Here is an 18428-nt window from a genome sequence, read left to right as displayed (position 1 = left end):
GAGACTTGTCCTTGCAATGAAGGCTGAGGACACGGTGGAGGATCAGAAGGCTGAGTCGCACACTATTGCAGGACCAATGGCCTGAGACCGTTGAGGCAGAAGAGTTGTGGCCTGTCCCAGTTGGTGTTGTGGCTGTGCAGGAACCTTATTCACCCATGTATTGTCCCTGACCGCAGTTGCAGCTCCACGCATCGGTGCTGCCTTGTACTTTGGTACACACCGACAGGCTCAAGGACTGGCCCACCTTCTGTTCCACATAACTGTGCAGGGCTGGTACTGCCTTTTTCACAAAGAAATGACGGCTTGGGACTCTCCACCTCAGCTCGGCACAAGCCATCAGTTCTCTGAAAGGTGCAGAGTCACCCACTTGACATGGGAGGGACTGCAGCACCAGCAACTTGGACAGGAGCACATTCAGATTCTGCGCCGTTGGATGAGTGGGCGCATACTGCTGTCTCTTGGACATGGCTTGGCTGATGGATTGCTGGCGGAATGATTGACTCTAAGTAGGAGGAGCAGGATCATCTGGAGCGACAGAAGATGGGTATGACAGACAGCTCCATTGGGCTGAGGTGGTGGAGCCTTGGATGGCTGAAACAGGGAACGGCGTACCACTGGGTGATGCAGGGGGCTGGACTTCCGCATCGGAGCCACAGTTCTCCCAGGCCGCTTCATGGTGACGCTGCATATGTTGACGCAGGGCTGTGGTGCCAACATTGGGACCCTGGCCATGCTTGACCTTCTTCCGACACATCTTGCATGTGGCCAGGTTAACATCCTCCGGATGCTAGATGAAAAACTGCCACTTCGCCGAGTAGCTGATTTTCCCCCCAATAGTCTGCACTGACTGACTGCTACTGCCGCCATCTCCAGGAACCCCTGTTCAACTACTTCCCGCCAAGATAGGCTGCCGCGAAGAAGGTGGTCTACCCCGGGCACATTTGGCTCAAGACTTCCCACTTCTGCCACCATGCAGACTCCCAACCATGCTACCACCTTGCTGGCTCAGCTGCTGCCTCATGGGCAAGCTGCAATCCTTTTCTCCTGATGATGATGAAGCCCCTTCTGCACCCGGCTCCCAAGTGCGATCGGCTTTATCATCATCGAGTTGTGTCTGCACGTCACTGATGTCCTCCTCAGGTTCCTCAACTGTGTTATCTGAAGTAGCCTGAACGGTTGCAACACCACCTCCCACACCACTCTCCTCATCACTACTTGCCCACCTAGCGGAGAAAGAGGAGGATGTCTCCTCCAATTCTTGGCTGTGCAGTAGCTGCTAACTGTCCTCTAGTAGATCGTCCTCACTAAATAGTGGAGCTAAACCCACAGCATACGATACTTCTTTAGGGGAGGGAAAAGCATGGGAAAGAGGCAATTGAAGGACAGAGAATGCTCCCAGGCCATGCCAACTGAGGGTTATGTCAACCGACTGTTGACTGGGGGTGCCAGATGTCACTTGTGATGAAGTGGATGACCGAGTTAACCAATCAATGATGGCTAGCTGATACTGGGAGCTCAGGCTTCTCGCTGCGACTCCTGCTACCACTTGCCCCTAGTGTGCTGTGACCTTTGCCTGCGCCTGATGAATTTAGGCCTCTGCCACTCCTCTGTGCACGTCCTGACACTTCTGTGCCTGACATACTTATACACCAGCTAAGTGCGTCTATGTTACACTTATGAGAGAAGGACTATACGCTCCACTACGCTTAAAACTGTATTTGGCTACAAAAGCAGGTGTGTAGTTTTGGCTGGCCTTTCACAGCAACTAGGCCCTTATCAATTTAAAAGGAACTAAATTGTACACTACGTAGGTGTACGCACAGTTTACACTTATGAGAGGAGGAACAATATGCTCTGCTACAAACTGTATTAGGCTAAAAAAACAAGTGTGTAGCTTTGGCTCGCCTTTCACAGCAACTAGGCCCTTATGACTTTAACAGGAATAAAATCGTACACCATGTAGGTGTACGTACAGTTTACACTTATGAGAGGACAATACGCTCCACTACAAACTTTATTAAGCTACCTAAACAAGTGTGTACACCGCGTAGGTGTACGTACAGTTTAAACCTATGAGAGGAGGCCAATACGCTTCACTAAAAATTGTATTAGGCTACAAAAACAAGTTTGAAGCGTTGGCTGAACTTTCACAGCAACTAGGCCCTTATGACTTTAACTGGATCAAAAGTTAGTAGCTTTGGCTGGCCTTTCACAGTAAATAGGCCCAAATTAGTTTGACAGGAAAAAAAATCGTACACCACCTATGTACGCACAGGTTACACTTATGAGAGGACAACATGCTCCGCTACGCAACCTGTATTAGGCACTAAAAGCAGGTGACTATGGCTTTAAGTGCACTGCTCACCCTACCTGGCCCCTATTAGCTTTAGAGTTGTTGTACACCCCAGTGCAGCAGTACAGAGTCACTGTGTAGTACACCAAAAAGTGTACTCTCTCTCTCTCTCTCTCTCTCTCTCACACTCCCTACCCTGTCAGTGTTTTTCTGCAGTGATTTGGGCTTGTGGTGAATTGCTGCTGTAAAGCTATTTTTCTGTGCAACACACACACTGCTCTCTCTCTCTCTGCAATAAAACACTCTCTCTGCAATAAAATGCTGAAATGACAGGCTTCAGCGATGGCTGCCAATTATATAGGGCTGTGACATCACAGGGCTGGCTGGCGGGTTGCTGATAGGCGGCATGCTGTATGTGTTTCAGGTCGATCCCGCCTATCCGCCTTCCCAGAGTTCCTTGCCCCATGTCCTCACATGTGGAGCCGCCATTTTAGATGCCATGGAGCCTGAACCTCACTAAATGGAGTTTTACTGAATCGCGGCCATATTCTGATTCGTTAAAGGTTTGAATTTTCATAAAATTGGTAATGAATTCGGATTCGGCAGATTCGATTCGCTTATCCCTAGTCACGTTACATTTTAACATAGGACTGCTTGATAGCAGCTTCACAAGTCTTGCATCCATTGATCTTGTGAGTTTTTGGACAGTTTCTGCTTCAATTTGTATGAGCTATGTCAGAATAGCCTCTCAGAGCTGCTGTTTTGATGTAAACTGCCTCTCACCCTCATAGATCTTTTTCTTGAGGATGCTCCAAAGGTTCTCAATAGGATTTAGGTCACGGGAGGATGGAGGCCACATCATGACTTTATTTCCTTTTATTCTCATAGCAGCCATTGATACAGAGGTATTGTTTACAGCATGAGATAAGAGGTGCATTGTCCTGCATGAAGATGATTTTATTACGGAAAGCATGGTTCATCTTTCTGTACTAGGAAAGAAAGAGGTCAGTGAAAAAGTCCACATACTTTGCAGAGGTCATCTTTATACCTTCAGGGACCCTAAAGGGGTCGACCAGCTCCCTTCCCATGATTCCAGCCCAAAACATGACTCTACCACCGCCTTGCTGACGTCGCAACCTTGTTAGAACAGGGCAGCCATCCACCAAAAATCCATTCCTCCATTCATCTGGATCATCCAGGGTTCAACAGCACTCATCAGTGAACAAGACTGTTTGAAAATTAGTCTTCATGTATTTTTCTGCCCCATGCAGCCATTTCTGCTTGTGAGCATTGGTTAGTGGTGGCTGAATAAAAGGTTTAGGCACAGTTGCAAGTTGCACCTTGATGTCCATGGGACTCCAGAGGCACCGGCAGCTTCAAATATCTGTTTGCTGCTATGTAATGGTATTTTAGCAGCTGCTTTCTTGATCCGATGCATGGATCTGGCAGAAATCTTCCTCAATATGCCTTTATCTGCACATACCTCTCTGTGCTCTGAATTAGCAACAAATTTCTTAAAAGTGCGATGATCACGCTTACGTTTTCGCGAAATATCTAATATTTTCATACCTCGTCCAAGGCATTGAACTATTTCACTCTTTTCGGCAGGAGAGAGATACTTTTTCTTCCCCATATTGCTTGAAAATGGTGCTATGCTTAATAATGTGGAACACCCACCTTTAGTAGTTTTTCCTTAAAGGGGTACTCCACTGGCCAGTTTAGTTCCGAATGCAGTGCATGCGCTGTTGGCCACTCCCCCTTGTGCCATCAGGCCATGCCCCCTCAATGCAAGTTTATGGGAGGGGTGTGACAGTGAAACACTGGCTAGTGGAGTACTCCTTTAAATTGGGCTCACTTGTCCATCTAATTATCACAGGTTTCTGAGATTGTTTTCAGTTATCAAAAGAGCCCTGAGACACAATGCTATCCATGAGTTAAACTGAAAAACAAAATATTTAATCTTTGTGACACTTAAATATAATTTGCATAAGAATTTAGAACAGGGTGTATATCCTAGTCCCCATGCATTCATCTATTTTGTAATAGGTTGAATTCCTATAAATGACTCTCATGTCACGTTCTTTGGATTCTGAACAATGCTACATAAGATGTTCAGTGACAATACAGGGAATATTAGCGCATTATTATTAGGAAATCAGCCTTGCCTTTCAATGCCATGCTAAATGTAAACAAGCTGTGTATATTAAATCAGGTTCATATCTATGGGGAATCTTGTCTCTGAGACTGTGTGTATGCATTGTTGTATTTCTAGTCAGGGCATATGGGCTGACATTTGTATTTTGAGTGTTATGGTTTTATCAAGCCCCTGGCAAAATACACCTGAGATGCATCTCCAGCTGTTCTCCACATGCGGACACTAAGTATCGCTTAGCAAGAAGTGAAGATCAAACTTTCTTTACAAAACAGGGATCAGATGTCAGGGAAATTGTCTGATTTCACTGAATATCAGATCAGAATAGTCAAAGTTTAGAGAAAAAAGAGGGGGCAATAACAGAGGGAACATTCAGAATACGCTGTCTGTTAATATTCCTACAACATAAAAAGCAAACACCATCGTTGTCAATGGATGCATTAAAGCTTTTATGTATTTTGACATATTTTATATTTCTTTTGTATGCATACTTTGATGTTTATTTATAGTTTTTAACCTCTGGATTTTTCATAATTCTCCTACATCTACATATTTATTGTAATTGAAAGCTTGAGAACATCTCAAAGTGTATTGGGAAGTACATTCTAAGTTCTGTGATGAGGTTTCAAGGCTCAAAAAATATAGTAATAAATTCTAAAATAATACCACAAATGTTTTTTTTTTCCCCAGATATATCTTTCTTTAAATTTCATGACCCAATCAAGATAAATGATAAAACTTTGGCTGCCTGCATCCACTAGGAGTGCTCCTTACATATAGACAGTTTTCTTTATAACAGAATTAGCTTTACATTACTGTTAGTTAGCCACATGTAGCTCCATTAGTTCATATCTGCTCATACTCCTGCTCTGCATGCCTCTTCCATTCTCGTAATTCTTCTCATTCTTACATAGCAGACACCAAAATGAGCTTCCATGTATCCGGTCATAGATGCAGATGGAATGAATAACGGGCTGTTTTGCGCTCCAAGTGCATGACCTCATGGCCTCTTACATAATAACTGACACTCCCCCCCTTATATTATCAACTTTTTTTTACTAGTGACCAATAACAAAGCAAATATTGAATGAGTCAATATAGCACACTTTATTTTACTCCAGTGCATGGAGTAGATACTTCTACTGGCTGGAATTAAAGGTTATACAAGCCTTTGTTAAAATGATAAAGTATAAACCTGCCCACTACATACAAGAGGTTAGCCCTCAGTAAACTAAAATTCAGTAGTGAAGGAAAAATTGTATCTAGCGAAATTTATCTTTTTATAACACATTTTTTATTAATTTTTAAACAGGGATCAATTTATGTGGGCGGGCAGGGCACTAAAAATGTAGTCGACAAAAATAAAAATGTAGCGTGTGTGTTTTTATCAAATTATTTAGTATAATTTGTAACTTATAGATAAAAATCTATGATCTTTCTATTCTTAGATGTTTAGTGGATAGTGTCACTCACCGATGGAATCATCCTCTGGACTCATAAACATGGAAGGATCAGAGGGTTCAATCAATAAGTTACATGTTATGCTAAGTGCTTTCTACACAGATATATATCAGTCTGCTCAGCTCCTCCTCTTCTACAACATGGCGCTAATAGTTTAGAAAGCATTTTCATTGTAACACTCACGTTTCAGAAGACAGGAACCCCGGTGAATGTGGATCCTCTGGACCTGTGTGGCAGATGACTCAGACCATACCAGGGAGCGGAGTTTAAGGTGCCATTGGTTTTCCCCAGAGCCCGCCGCAAAACGGGATGGACTTGCTGCGGCAGTCAGCACCCAGGTCGCTACCCCTGGCACGGCTCGACCACACAGGCGGCTGAGGAGATGCGAGGCACAGAAGTGATAAGACAGCTCATAGTCAGAATAGCAGAAGGTCAGGGCAGGCGGCACAGTAGCATAGTCAGGAATGTAGCAAATGGTCAGTAGGCAGGCAGCAAAGAGCAAGGTCCGGTCACGGAGCAAAGGATCAGATACACAGCAAGGCAATAACAGGAATGCTTTCTCTAAGGCTCAAAGCAGCAAAGATCCGTCAGGGAAGTGAGGAATTTATCTATGAGCTACAGGTGAATTACACTAATGAGCGCACTGGCCCTTTAAATCTTAAAACTCCGGCGTGCGGGTGCGCCCTAGGGGACTGGGACACATGCGCCAGAGCAGAGAGGCAGAGGCGGGGGTAAGAGAAGCACCAGGTGAGTGACGGACTGGGGCTCTCATGCGGGCATGTCCCGCGATGCGAGTCCCAGCCCCGCCGGCAGCAGCAGGTAAAGGGACCATGCGCTCACGACCAGCGTGTGCGGCCGGAGCACATAACGTAACATTCATGCTTTCTAAACTGTCTCAAAATGTATCTGGCTTGAATAAAAAATGTTGAGTTTGGCCCTTAGTAACAAATCAGAGTGCAGCTTTCATTTTACTAGATGTGTTAAGATATGAAAGCTGAGCTCTGACTGGTTGTCATTCCAAAACCAGACAAGTTTGGATTTAGGCAGATGAATAATTCTGGGCCATTGTCTATGTTCTCAAGAAGTTAGGATATAGTTTAAATTCTTTTGTTAAATTTGTTTCCTTGAATACACTTCAATTGAAGTGTTAAACATATTTTTCTGTGCCACCATTCTGTAGAGATCAAAGATGTTAGCAGAACAAAACAATCACTCAAGAAAAGAGCAGGGAAGCTAAGAAATATTCTTTTATTCTTCATCTAACCAAAATATACATAGTACATATCTTGTTCTTCACACTTTTTAATTTCCCCGTACATGTTTCACAATTTAGTAAATTGCAGGGCAGAAAGCTGCATGTACTGTAAATTACAATAATTCACTTCTAGATTTAAAGAATTACTATACAGTTGGCTTTTTAATCATTTTAAAGCTTACATTTAATGAAATACTATTAAGTCAAATTACCTTAAAATTAGGTTGTGCTCTTGCTGTGGCAGACTCGGCCTTTCTTAATACATGGACAGCCGTTCAATCGAATAGCGAGTCTGTAATCCCTCAGTACATATCCTTGCAGACATTGTTGTAAGACAAATGTACGGCCAGCTGGAGCTTGTTCCAGTGGGAAAAAAGCTCACTGTGGGTTTAAAATTATATCAGCTGATAACCTGGCTTCAGTATATAAATGGTTGTCATGAAGAGACCAGCCCTTTTAGAATAAATATTATAATAACCTATCATGTTTTATATAGTTTCTATTCATGTCACAATGATAAGACAATGCAAAATAACTTTGGTCATATTTTAAATCTGGACCTTTTGTCAAAATGTTTTTTTCAATTTAGATGTATTCTAGCTATGAACAAAAAGTTGCAAATGTGTTAAGTATTTTTTGAGCATCAAATAAAAATATTCTACAGGAGATCTACATTAAAAGTGTAAAGTAAGAAGATGCTCTATAACATACTGACTGCATTTTAAATGTGACAATTTCTCTTTAAAGGGGTTGTGCGCTGCCCTGCAGTTCGAAGCTCCGCTCACAGCGTCTGGAAGTTCATTACTCCGAACACTGTGTGTGGGCTTCCATGTTCGCATGCCCGCCCCCTCTACCAAAGTCTATGGGAAGGGGGCGTGACAGCGGTCGCGCCCCCTTCCCATAGACTTTCGTTGAGGGGGCGGGCGAGACGTCACGAAGGGGCCGGGCGTGATGTCACACCCAGCGGCTGCGAACATGGAAGCCCGCACACAGCGTTCAGAGTAATGAACTTCCGGATGCTGTGAGCGGAGCTCCGAACTGCAGGGCAGTGCACAACCCCTTTAACAGCATTTTTAAATATGCTTTACAGCAGCCACATAGCCCATAGAAATCTAGAGATGAATCATTTCCTTCTGTGGGAGAATCATATAAGTGTAGTCTGTGACCTGTGCAAACATTACTGTGTAGAATAAAGTTATTATATCATTTTTACCATATGGACAAAAAAAAATTTTACCCACAAAAAAATGTTTCAACTAAAAATATGTTATATGGTAAAATGAAGTGTGCAAATATAAAGTACAACAGAGAACAAACTGTGTCCCCCATCCACCACGTGGAGGTGGCCACATTTTGGATGGGACTCTAACACTCATTTCACTCACATCTGCTGGGCATATAGCCTCTGACTGGGTGACATGCTGGGTCCGCTATCAATTTAAAAAACCTCCTGTGAAACAAGAAGGGGTGCACGGCTACAGAGGGTGCCACTCCCCCTAAATTGCACAGCAAAAACAAAAAGATAAATAGCCAACACAACTACCTAATACTTAGCTGCACGCTGCTGTGGCAAATACAAAGTATACAAAAAATGGAGGCTCTTAGCATACTTTTTGATCAAAACATGTCCCCCATCCACCATGCGGAGGTGGCCTCATTTCGAATGGGACACTAACACGCATTTCACTCACATCTGCCTGGCATATAGCCTCTGACTGGGTGACATGCAGGATCCACTATCAATTTAAAAAACCTCCTTTGAAACAGGGAGGGGTGCTCGGCTAAAGAGGGTGCCACTCCCCCTAAATTGCACAGCAAAAAGAAAAAGAAAAGTTTTGATCAAAAAGTGCGCTAACAGCCTCCATGTTTTGACCAAGAGTGCTGCTGCAACCTTCTTTATTTGCCACAGCAGCGTGCACCCATCTATAAGGTAGTTGTGCTGGCTATTTTTCTTTTTGTTTTTCCTGTGCAATTTAGGGGGAGTGGCACCCTCTGTATCCATGCACTCCTCCCTGTTTCACAGGAGGTTTTTGAAATTGTTAGTGGATCCAGCATGTCACCCAGTCAGAGGTTATATGCCCAGCAGAGGTGAGTGAAATGAGTGTTAGGGTCCCATCCGAAATGAGGCCACCTCTGCGTGGTGGATGGGGGACACGTTTTGATCAAAAAGTGCGCTAAGAGCCTCCATTTTTTTTACCAAGAGGCTTGCTGCAACCTTCTTTTTTGTAAACAGAGAATAAGCAGTCATACAATTCAGTTGATGGAAAAATATAAACGTTATAGATCTTAGAAAAAGTATTAAAAAAAAAATTGCCAGGGTGGACAGGGGTTAAATGTCGCTGAATTATACTATGCATAATGCATATGGTATCAGTGAGTGTCTGTGCATTTCTACTACGGTTATTACAAAGTAATAATATACAAATGCATTATACACTTTAGCTTCTTCAGACAATATTTTATTGTTCAATCACTTTTAACCTTTGTCATGTTGGGGATTTATTATCGGAACACATTAAAAGTCCCTTAGGTTACATTCTTACATTCGCCTTCACACTTCTTTGTTTCCTAAATGGACGTTTACCGATTTTAGACTGCTTGGCTGCCAATAAACTCATTACAAGATTGAATAATAATACAAGATGTTTTAAATGGCTATTCATAATTGTCTTTTATAATAAGCTTCTCTTCTTTGCACAATGGAAATAATCCTGAATCACAAACAGCATGAAACTAGTGATGAGGGGCATTGCCCATATTCGACTTCTTGATATTTCGCGACTATATAGACGAATATTCGTGATATTCGCATATTCGCGCATTCGCAGAAGAAAACAGTGAGGGTGGGGAACTTTACTATTGGATGCTAGGGATGTTGTTGTATTTGCATCATTTTAGTTGGCCCACAAGTGAAAAGAAGGAATATGCGAATATTCGCGTATGGGAATATGCGCATATGCAAATATTCACATATGCGAATATGCGCATATGCGGGGAAAAGTGACTATTTGTAATTTCGAATATGCAGCGAAAATATTCGCAATATTTGAAATAAAAATTCGAAATGCGAATGTTCGCGCCCAACACTACATGAAACAATTGCAGGCTCCCTTACCACAATGATATATGATTATCTCTGAATGGATGTATCATTTCAGAGAAATACTGTTTTTAACTTTTGGTCCCAAACGGGGCTCTCAGTCAAAGGTTGAATATAAGGAGAGACCTGTCAACCTGTCAATCAGTGCCGAAAGACCTCCCCAATGACTGTGATCTTGGCCCTGGCCAAAGATACAACTATGATTTATTTCTCTGTAAAAGCACAGCCTATCATCTATCATTGTTATAAGGTAGCCTGTCAGTTTTTCATGCTCCCCATGGTTCAGGCAGCATTAGTTACAGGTTCCCTTTAAAGTCAAATTATAGTTCTCAAATATAATTAAATTTAATATGGTTGTTTGGAAACAAGCTACTCATTTTGAGATCAAAGTCTACTTACAATAATACACCCTATATATGAGTATAAAAATCAAGTATAACCTTTTTACCTCAGAAATAGTTAATAAAGAACACAACCTGGTCAACCATGTGGGTTTTTCTACACTAGTGGTTGAAAGGTTGTGTTTTATTACATTGTAGGGTTTGATAGCTCTGAGTGAGAAGTCCAGTATATTTGTTGAAGACTGTTCATACAGACATTACTGGAAAGTTATTTACTGAGCCATTAAAGGGGTACTCTGGCGCTTAGACATCTTATCCCCTATCCAAAGGATAGGGGATAAGATGCCTGATCGCGGGGGTCCCGCCGCTGGGGACCCCCGTGATCTTGCACACAGCACCCCAGTTAAAATCAGTCCCCGAAGCCTGTTTGCTCCGGGTCTGATTACTGGCGACACGGGGCCGGCGGTGTGTGATGTCACGCCTCCGCCCCCCTGTGACATCACACTCCACCCCTCAATGCAAGCCTATGGTAGGGGGCGTGACACAGCATGGAGGTGTTGGCAGCATGAGGAGACCATATAGTGGCTGAATGACACAGCTTGGATGTGGCTGAAGAATGAGGATACCACATAGTGGCTGAATGAGACAGCCTGGAGGTGGCATCAGTATGAGGAGACCATAAAGTGGCTGAATTACACAGCATGCAGGTGTTGGCAGCATGAGGAGACCATATAGTGGCTGAATGAAAAAGCTTGGATGTGGCTGAAGCATGAGGAGACCATATAGTGGCTGAATGACACAGCGTGGAGGTGTTGGCAGCATGAGGAGACCATATAGTGGCTGAATGACACGGCTTGGATGGGGCTGAAGCATGATAAGACCATATAGTGTCTGAATGGCACAGCCTGGATTTGGCAGCAGCATGAGTAGACACTAGGGCTTCACAATACCTAAGATTAAAAGACTAATTTTGAAATTTAAATTGAAGATTTAGGATAGCTAGTGCAACAATAAAAAAAATTTAGGCCCAGACCCAGGCCCAGCAGCATCAGTAAACCATATATTGGCTGAATGACACAGTCTGGAGATGGCTGAAGCATCAGGAGACCATATAGTGTCTGAATGGCACAGCCTGGAGTTGGCAGCAGCATGAGTAAACACTAGGGCTTCACAATACCTAAGATTAAAAAATGAATTTTGAAATTTAAATTGAAGATTTAGGGTAGCTAGTGCTACAATAAAAACATATTAAGACCCAGGCCCAGCAGTATCAGTAAACCATATTGTCAGGGACCGACCAGGGGACAGGGAGAGTGAGCCCTAAACTGACCCTAAAACGTCTCTCCCTGCCTAATTGCCCATCCACCCTAACAGGTGGATCGACAACTGGGCGCCAGTCCCTTCCTGAACTAAAGTGCAGGGGCCAAATAAAACACATACTAATAAACAGTCGGTCCCAAACCAGAAACATAACAGGAACATAGAACTCTATAACAGATTAAGTTCAGAGGACACAGATCAGTGAAAAACACAGAGGATACTATCAATGGACATAAACAGAGGACACTATAGATCATCGGACATGAACAGAGGACTCAGTGGTCGTGAACAGAGGACACTATAGATCCGTGGTTGTGAACAGAGGACACATAGTCATGTACAGAACTTCAGAAATCTGAATTCAAGTACTAATAAACATAGAGTTCAAAACACCAGACAGGAAAATGGATAAATCAACAGACTTTAGGAACAGACAGAAATATAGCATAAGCCCCCAGAACATCCAGAAGACACAAAGTCCCCATGGACCAGAAACAGGGATCTATCGCTAATCAGGAATATTCACATTCCCTATGCAAAACCTACAGTAGACACGAAGTCCCCATGGACAGGTAATAGGGATGCCTAGATATACAGGATATATTTATAGAACACTGTTCACATTGAACACACAATCTGTACACTCCACTCCACTATAGGAGTAGCCATTAATAATAAATCCAAATAGACTACTGGCCAGCGGCACACTCCACTGTGTGGTCAGGATGCTGGCCCAGTAGGAAAACAGAAATATAAAACTTCACATAAACAGATACAAGAGAAAACACATTGTGAACAGACACATAGTAGAAAGGATGAACAAATCCTAAAACTGACTAAAGAAATACAGCTTAAAATCCACTAAGAGCATGCCACCTAACATGGCTAAAACCAGAAAATACAAAGTGCATGCTAAAACAAAGATAGTAGATTAAAAGCTCAAACAAAGAGTGTTTCACCAAGCCTCCATTAGCAGCATAGCCAGCATGTTAGCAAGTCAGGATGAAATGAAGTCAATCACCAGCCCAGAGGCTAGACTGGGCTTACAAAATAGTACACTATTTAGATGTACATATTTAGTATGCACTTATGAGGGTAGAAATGCACTACAGTAAACTTAAAAAAGTATACAGAGTACAACACCAGGCGGTGAGTAGTTTTGCCTGGACTTTCACAGCATCTGGGCCCTTGACAGATTAACAGGTTCAAAATAGTACACTACTTAGATTTAGGTATGTGGTATGCACTTATAAGGGCAGAAAAATCCACTACAGTGCACTTTAAAAAGTATCTGAGTACAACACCAGCCGGTGAGTACTTTTGCCTGGATTTTCACAGTATCTAGGCCCTTGACAGATTAACAGGTTTAAAACAGTACACTACTTAGAGGTAGGTATGTGGTATGCACTTATGAGGGCAGAAAAATGCGCTACAGTACGCTTAATAAACATATTGGAGTAAAACACCAGCCGGTGATTACTTTTGGCTCTCCTTTCACAGTATGTATGCCCTTGACAGATTGACAGGTAGAAAATAGTACACTACTTAGATATACGTATGTGGTATGCACTTATGAGGGCAGAAAAATGCGGTACAGTATGCTTAAAAAAAAAGAAGTATTTTTTGTACAACACCAGCAGAACGCAACAGTGCTGCAGCACAAAAAAGCTGTGTACTAAACCCAAAATTGCACTCTGTCAAAGACTATTAGCAAAGGACTGCTGATTATTATACTATCTACTGACTAGTATAACCAGCAGATGGTTTGTTGTGCAACAAAGACACAGAATTGCGCTGAAAAAAATATTCCTGCCTCCTCTGCTAAGGTTTATGAAGTTGATGCAGCTTGTTGAAATGTATGAGGCAACACACAGCTATCTGCCCCTCTCTGTAATGCAATGCTGAAGATAGTAACTGGGAGGTTTATGGCTGCACTACTAATCCTTTTCAGTGAAAAAAACACTGCTCTCTGTCCACCAGAACGCTGATGTGACTAGGATGTGAAATGCTGCTGGAATGAGCTTTTCTGTGTAACACAGACCCGCCTCTAATAGCGCGCAGCGCCGATCGCGGCGCCGCGCGCTATTAACCCTTTAGCCGCACGCTCAGAGCTGAGCCGCGTGGCTAAAAGTGAAAGTGAAAGTTCCCGGTTAGCTCAGTCGGGCTGTTCGGGATAGCCGCGGCTAATCGCGGCATCCCGAACAGCTGACAGGACAGCGTGAGGGCCCCTACCTGCCTCCTCGCTGTCCGATCGCCGATTGACTGCTCAGTGCCTGAGATCCAGGCATGAGCAGTCATGCGGCAGAATCGTTGATCACTGGTTTCTTATGAGAAACCAGTGATCAGCATAGGAGATCAGTGTGTGCAGTGTTATAGGTCCCTATGGGACCTATAACACTGCAAAAAAAAAAGTGAAAAAAAAAGTGAATAAAGATCATTTAACTCCTCCCCTATTAAAAGTTTGAATCACCCCCCTTTTCCAATAAAAAAAAAAAAACACAGTGTAAATAAAAATAAACATATATGGTATCACCGCGTGCGGAAATGTCCGAATTATAAAAATATATCATTAATTAAACCGCTCGGTCAATGGCGTGCGCGCAAAAAAATTCCAAAGTCCAAAATAGTGCATTTTTGGTCACTTTTTATATAATTTATAAATGAATAAAAAGCGATCAATAAGTCCTATCAATGCAAAAATGGTACCGTTAAAAACTTCAGATCACGGCGCAAAAAATGAGCCCTCATACCGCCCCATACACAGAAAAATAAAAAAGTTATAGGGGTCAGAAGATGACAATTTTAAACGTATTAATTTTCCTGCATGTAGTTATGATTTTTTCCAGAAGTCCGACAAAATCAAACCTATATACGTAGGCTATCATTTTAATCGTATGGACCTACAGAATAAATATCAGGTGTCATTTTTACCGAAAAATGTACTACCTAGAAACGGAAGCCCCCAAAAGTTACAAAACAGCGTTTTTTTTTTTCAATTTTGTCGCACAATGATTTTTTTCCCGTTTCACAGTAGATTTTTGGGCAAAATGACTGACGTCATTACAAAGTAGAATTGGTGGTGCAAAAAATAAGCCATCATATGGATTTTTAGGTGCAAAATTGAAAGAGTTATGATTTTTTAAAGGCAAGGAGCAAAAAACGAAAATGCAAAAACGGAAAAAACCCCGGTCCTTAAGGGGTTATTTAAGCAATCCACGCGATAGAATCACAGTGTTATTCGCATTTGTTGTGAATCGAATATTTCATGAAATTTGTAACAAATTCAGGTTCGTCAGCTTCGATTCGCTCATCTATAATTGCATCAAAGAAAAGCAGAATTCATCTCTATGGAGGACAGAGCTCCATTCCAACCTCCATAACCCTCTTTCATACAGCTCTGAGTTCTCCTTTTAGATAAGACAACATATACCCCGTGAAAGAACACCCCATAATGACGCATGCAGGGCCGTTTGAAGGAATTTGTGGGCCCCAAGCAAAATAGACATGGAAGCCCCACTCCACCCCCTCCCCACCTTACGCACGCAAAGCCTACAGGAACCACAGCATAGCCATACAGTTTAACCCCCTTAAGGACCCGGGGTTTTTCTGTTTTTGCATTTTCGTTTTTTCCTCCTTACCTTTAAAAAATCATAACTCTTTCAATCTTTCACCTAAAAATCCATATGATGGCTTATTTTTTGCACCACCAATTCTACTTTGTAATGACGTCAGTCATTTTACCCAAAAATCTACGGCGAAACGGGAAAAAAAAATCAATGTGAGACAAAATTGAAAAAAAAAATCGCATTTTGTAACTTTTGGGGGCTTCCGTTTCAACACAGTACATTTTTCGGTAAAAATGACACCTTCTGTTTATTCTCTAGGTCCATACGGTTAAAATGATACCCTACTTATATAGGTTTGATTTTGTTGTACTACAAAACTACATGCAGGGAAATTTATATGTTTAAGATTGTTATCTTTTGACCCCTATAACTTTTTTATTTTTCCGCGTATGGGGCGGCATGAGGGCTCCTTTTTTGCGCCGTGATCTGAAGATTTTAGTGGTACCATTTTTGCATTGATAGGACTTATTGATCGCTTTTTATGCGAAAAATGCACTATTTTGGACTTTGGAATTATTTTGCGCGCATGCCATTGACCATGCGGTTTAATTAATGATATATTTTTATAATTCGGACATTTCCGCACGCGGCGATACCACATATGTTTATTTTTACTTTCACTGTTTTTTTTATGGGAAAAGGGGGGTGATTCAAACTTTTAATAGGGGAGGGGATAAATGATCTTTATCACTTTTTTTTTACCTTTTTTTTGCAGTGTTATAGGTCCCATAGGGACCTATAACACTGCACACACTGATCTTTCATATTGATCACTGGTTTCTCATAAGAAACCAGTGATTGAGGATTCTGCCGCTTGACTGCTCATGCCTGGATCTCAGGCACTGAGCAGTCATTCGGTGATCAGACACCGAGGAGGCAGGTAGGGACCCTCCAGCTGTCCTGTAAGCTGTTCGGGATGCAGCGATTTCACCGCGGCTATCCCGAACAGCTCCCTGAGCTAACCGGCATGGTTTCACTTTCATTTTAGACGCGGCGTTCATCCTTAAACCCCGCATCTAAAGGGTTAATAGCGCACGGCACCGCGATCACTGACACGCGATATTAGCCACGGGTCCCGGCCGTTGTTAGAGGCCGGGCCCGACCCGCTATGATGCGGGGCCAGGCCTTGGCCCCCGCGTTATAGATCGGGAGCGGACTCAGGGCGTACAGGTACGCCCTGGATCCTTAACAGGTTAAGTTCACCCACACTTTATATAAATAAAAAAAGAGGTTTATAGTGCAAACAATGCTATTGCATTTAATGTGCATGAAATTTGAAAATTTTCAACAATTGAACATTTGCAAAAAACACCACTGTACCATAAAATCCAATGTACATAAAAAAGTGCACAATAACTAAATCCAACATACTTAAAACACACGCACACTCACATTAACATTTTTCAGTTCTTACAAATATGTGCAAATTATCTAAAACTGCTGTTTGCGAACCCCCATATTAACCCCCTCCCCCCAGTAGGCAGGTAGTACCCTCCACATTAACCCCCTCCCCCCCAGTTGGCAGGTAGTACCCACAGATTAACACCCCCCCAGTAGGCAGGTAGTACCCCCAGATTAACCCTCTCCCCTCAGTAGGCAGGTAGTACCCCCAGATTAACCCCCTCCCCCGGTAGACAGGTAGTACCCCAGATTAACCCCCTCCCCCAGTAGGCAGGTAGTACCCCCAGATTAACCCCCTGCCCCCAGTAGGCAGGTTGTATCTCCAGATTAACCCCCTCCCCCCAGTAGGCAGGTAGTATCCCCAGATTACCCCCCCCCTGTAGGCAGGTAGTACCCCCAGATTAGACCCTCCCCAGTAGACCCAGATTAGACCCCCCTCCCCGTAGACAGGTAGTACCCCCAGATTAACACACTCCCCCCAGTAGGCAGGTTGTACCCGCAGATTAACCCACTCCCCCCTGTAGGCAGGTAGTACCCCCAGATTAACCCCCTCCCCCAGTAGACAGGTAGTACCCCAGATTAACCCCCTCCCCCAGTAGGCAGGTAGTACCCCCAGATTAACCCCCTGCCCCCAGTAGGCAGGTTGTATCTCCAGATTAACCCCCTCCCCCCAGTAGGCAGGTAGTATCCCCAGATTAACCCCCCCCAGTAGGCAGGTAGTATCCCCAGATTAACCCCCTCCCCCCAGTAGGCAGGTAGTACCCCTAGATTAGACCCCCTCAGCTGGTACCTCTACAGTTGCTGGGAATTCAGGGCAGAACCTTTCCCAGAAAAGGGCTTGCACAGCTTCACGCGGTAATGATGTTCGCTCACGTCACGCTTTCAGAATACCTAGGGCCGGCGTCAGGACGTAGTAACGCCGGCCCTTGAATTCTGGGAGCGTGACATGAGCAAACGAACGTCAATACGAGGCCGACACGCGTAGCTGTACGGCACTTAACTGGGGGCGGGGACGTCATGAATGAGGCAGCTACAGGTAAACCGGGCACAAAAGTAGGAGCTGGAGGCCGAGCGGCTTTAATCTTCCTCCCGCTCCAGGCTTTCGCACTGCTGGCCCAGCTGGCCGATAGGGCGAGTGTCAGAACCTACAGGGTTAATAAGTTCTGACAGGTTCTTTGTTTATTTGGTTGCCAGGTTACACCCTGCTGTCTGGCTGGTCAGCTAACTGATTGAGCACCTGTGGCCTACCTATTTAACCCAGCAGTTGGCTCTCAGTCAGCGCCTGTGAAACAGTCTTATGACTTCAGTAGCTAGTGTGTGTTCCCTGTATCTTTTGTATTACCCAGCATCCTTGACTTCTGGCTTCCTACTCCACTTCCCTCTGGTTATGGGAACCATGGCACAAAACAGTGGCCGACACACCCCTCCATATGTTTCTATGGGAGAGCTGGAGATACAGCATTTGTTTGTCTCTGGCTC

Source organism: Hyla sarda, chromosome 1, assembly GCF_029499605.1.
Source record: "Hyla sarda isolate aHylSar1 chromosome 1, aHylSar1.hap1, whole genome shotgun sequence".
Classification (NCBI taxonomy): Eukaryota; Metazoa; Chordata; class Amphibia; order Anura; family Hylidae; genus Hyla; species Hyla sarda.
This window is presented reverse-complemented; position numbering follows the sequence as displayed.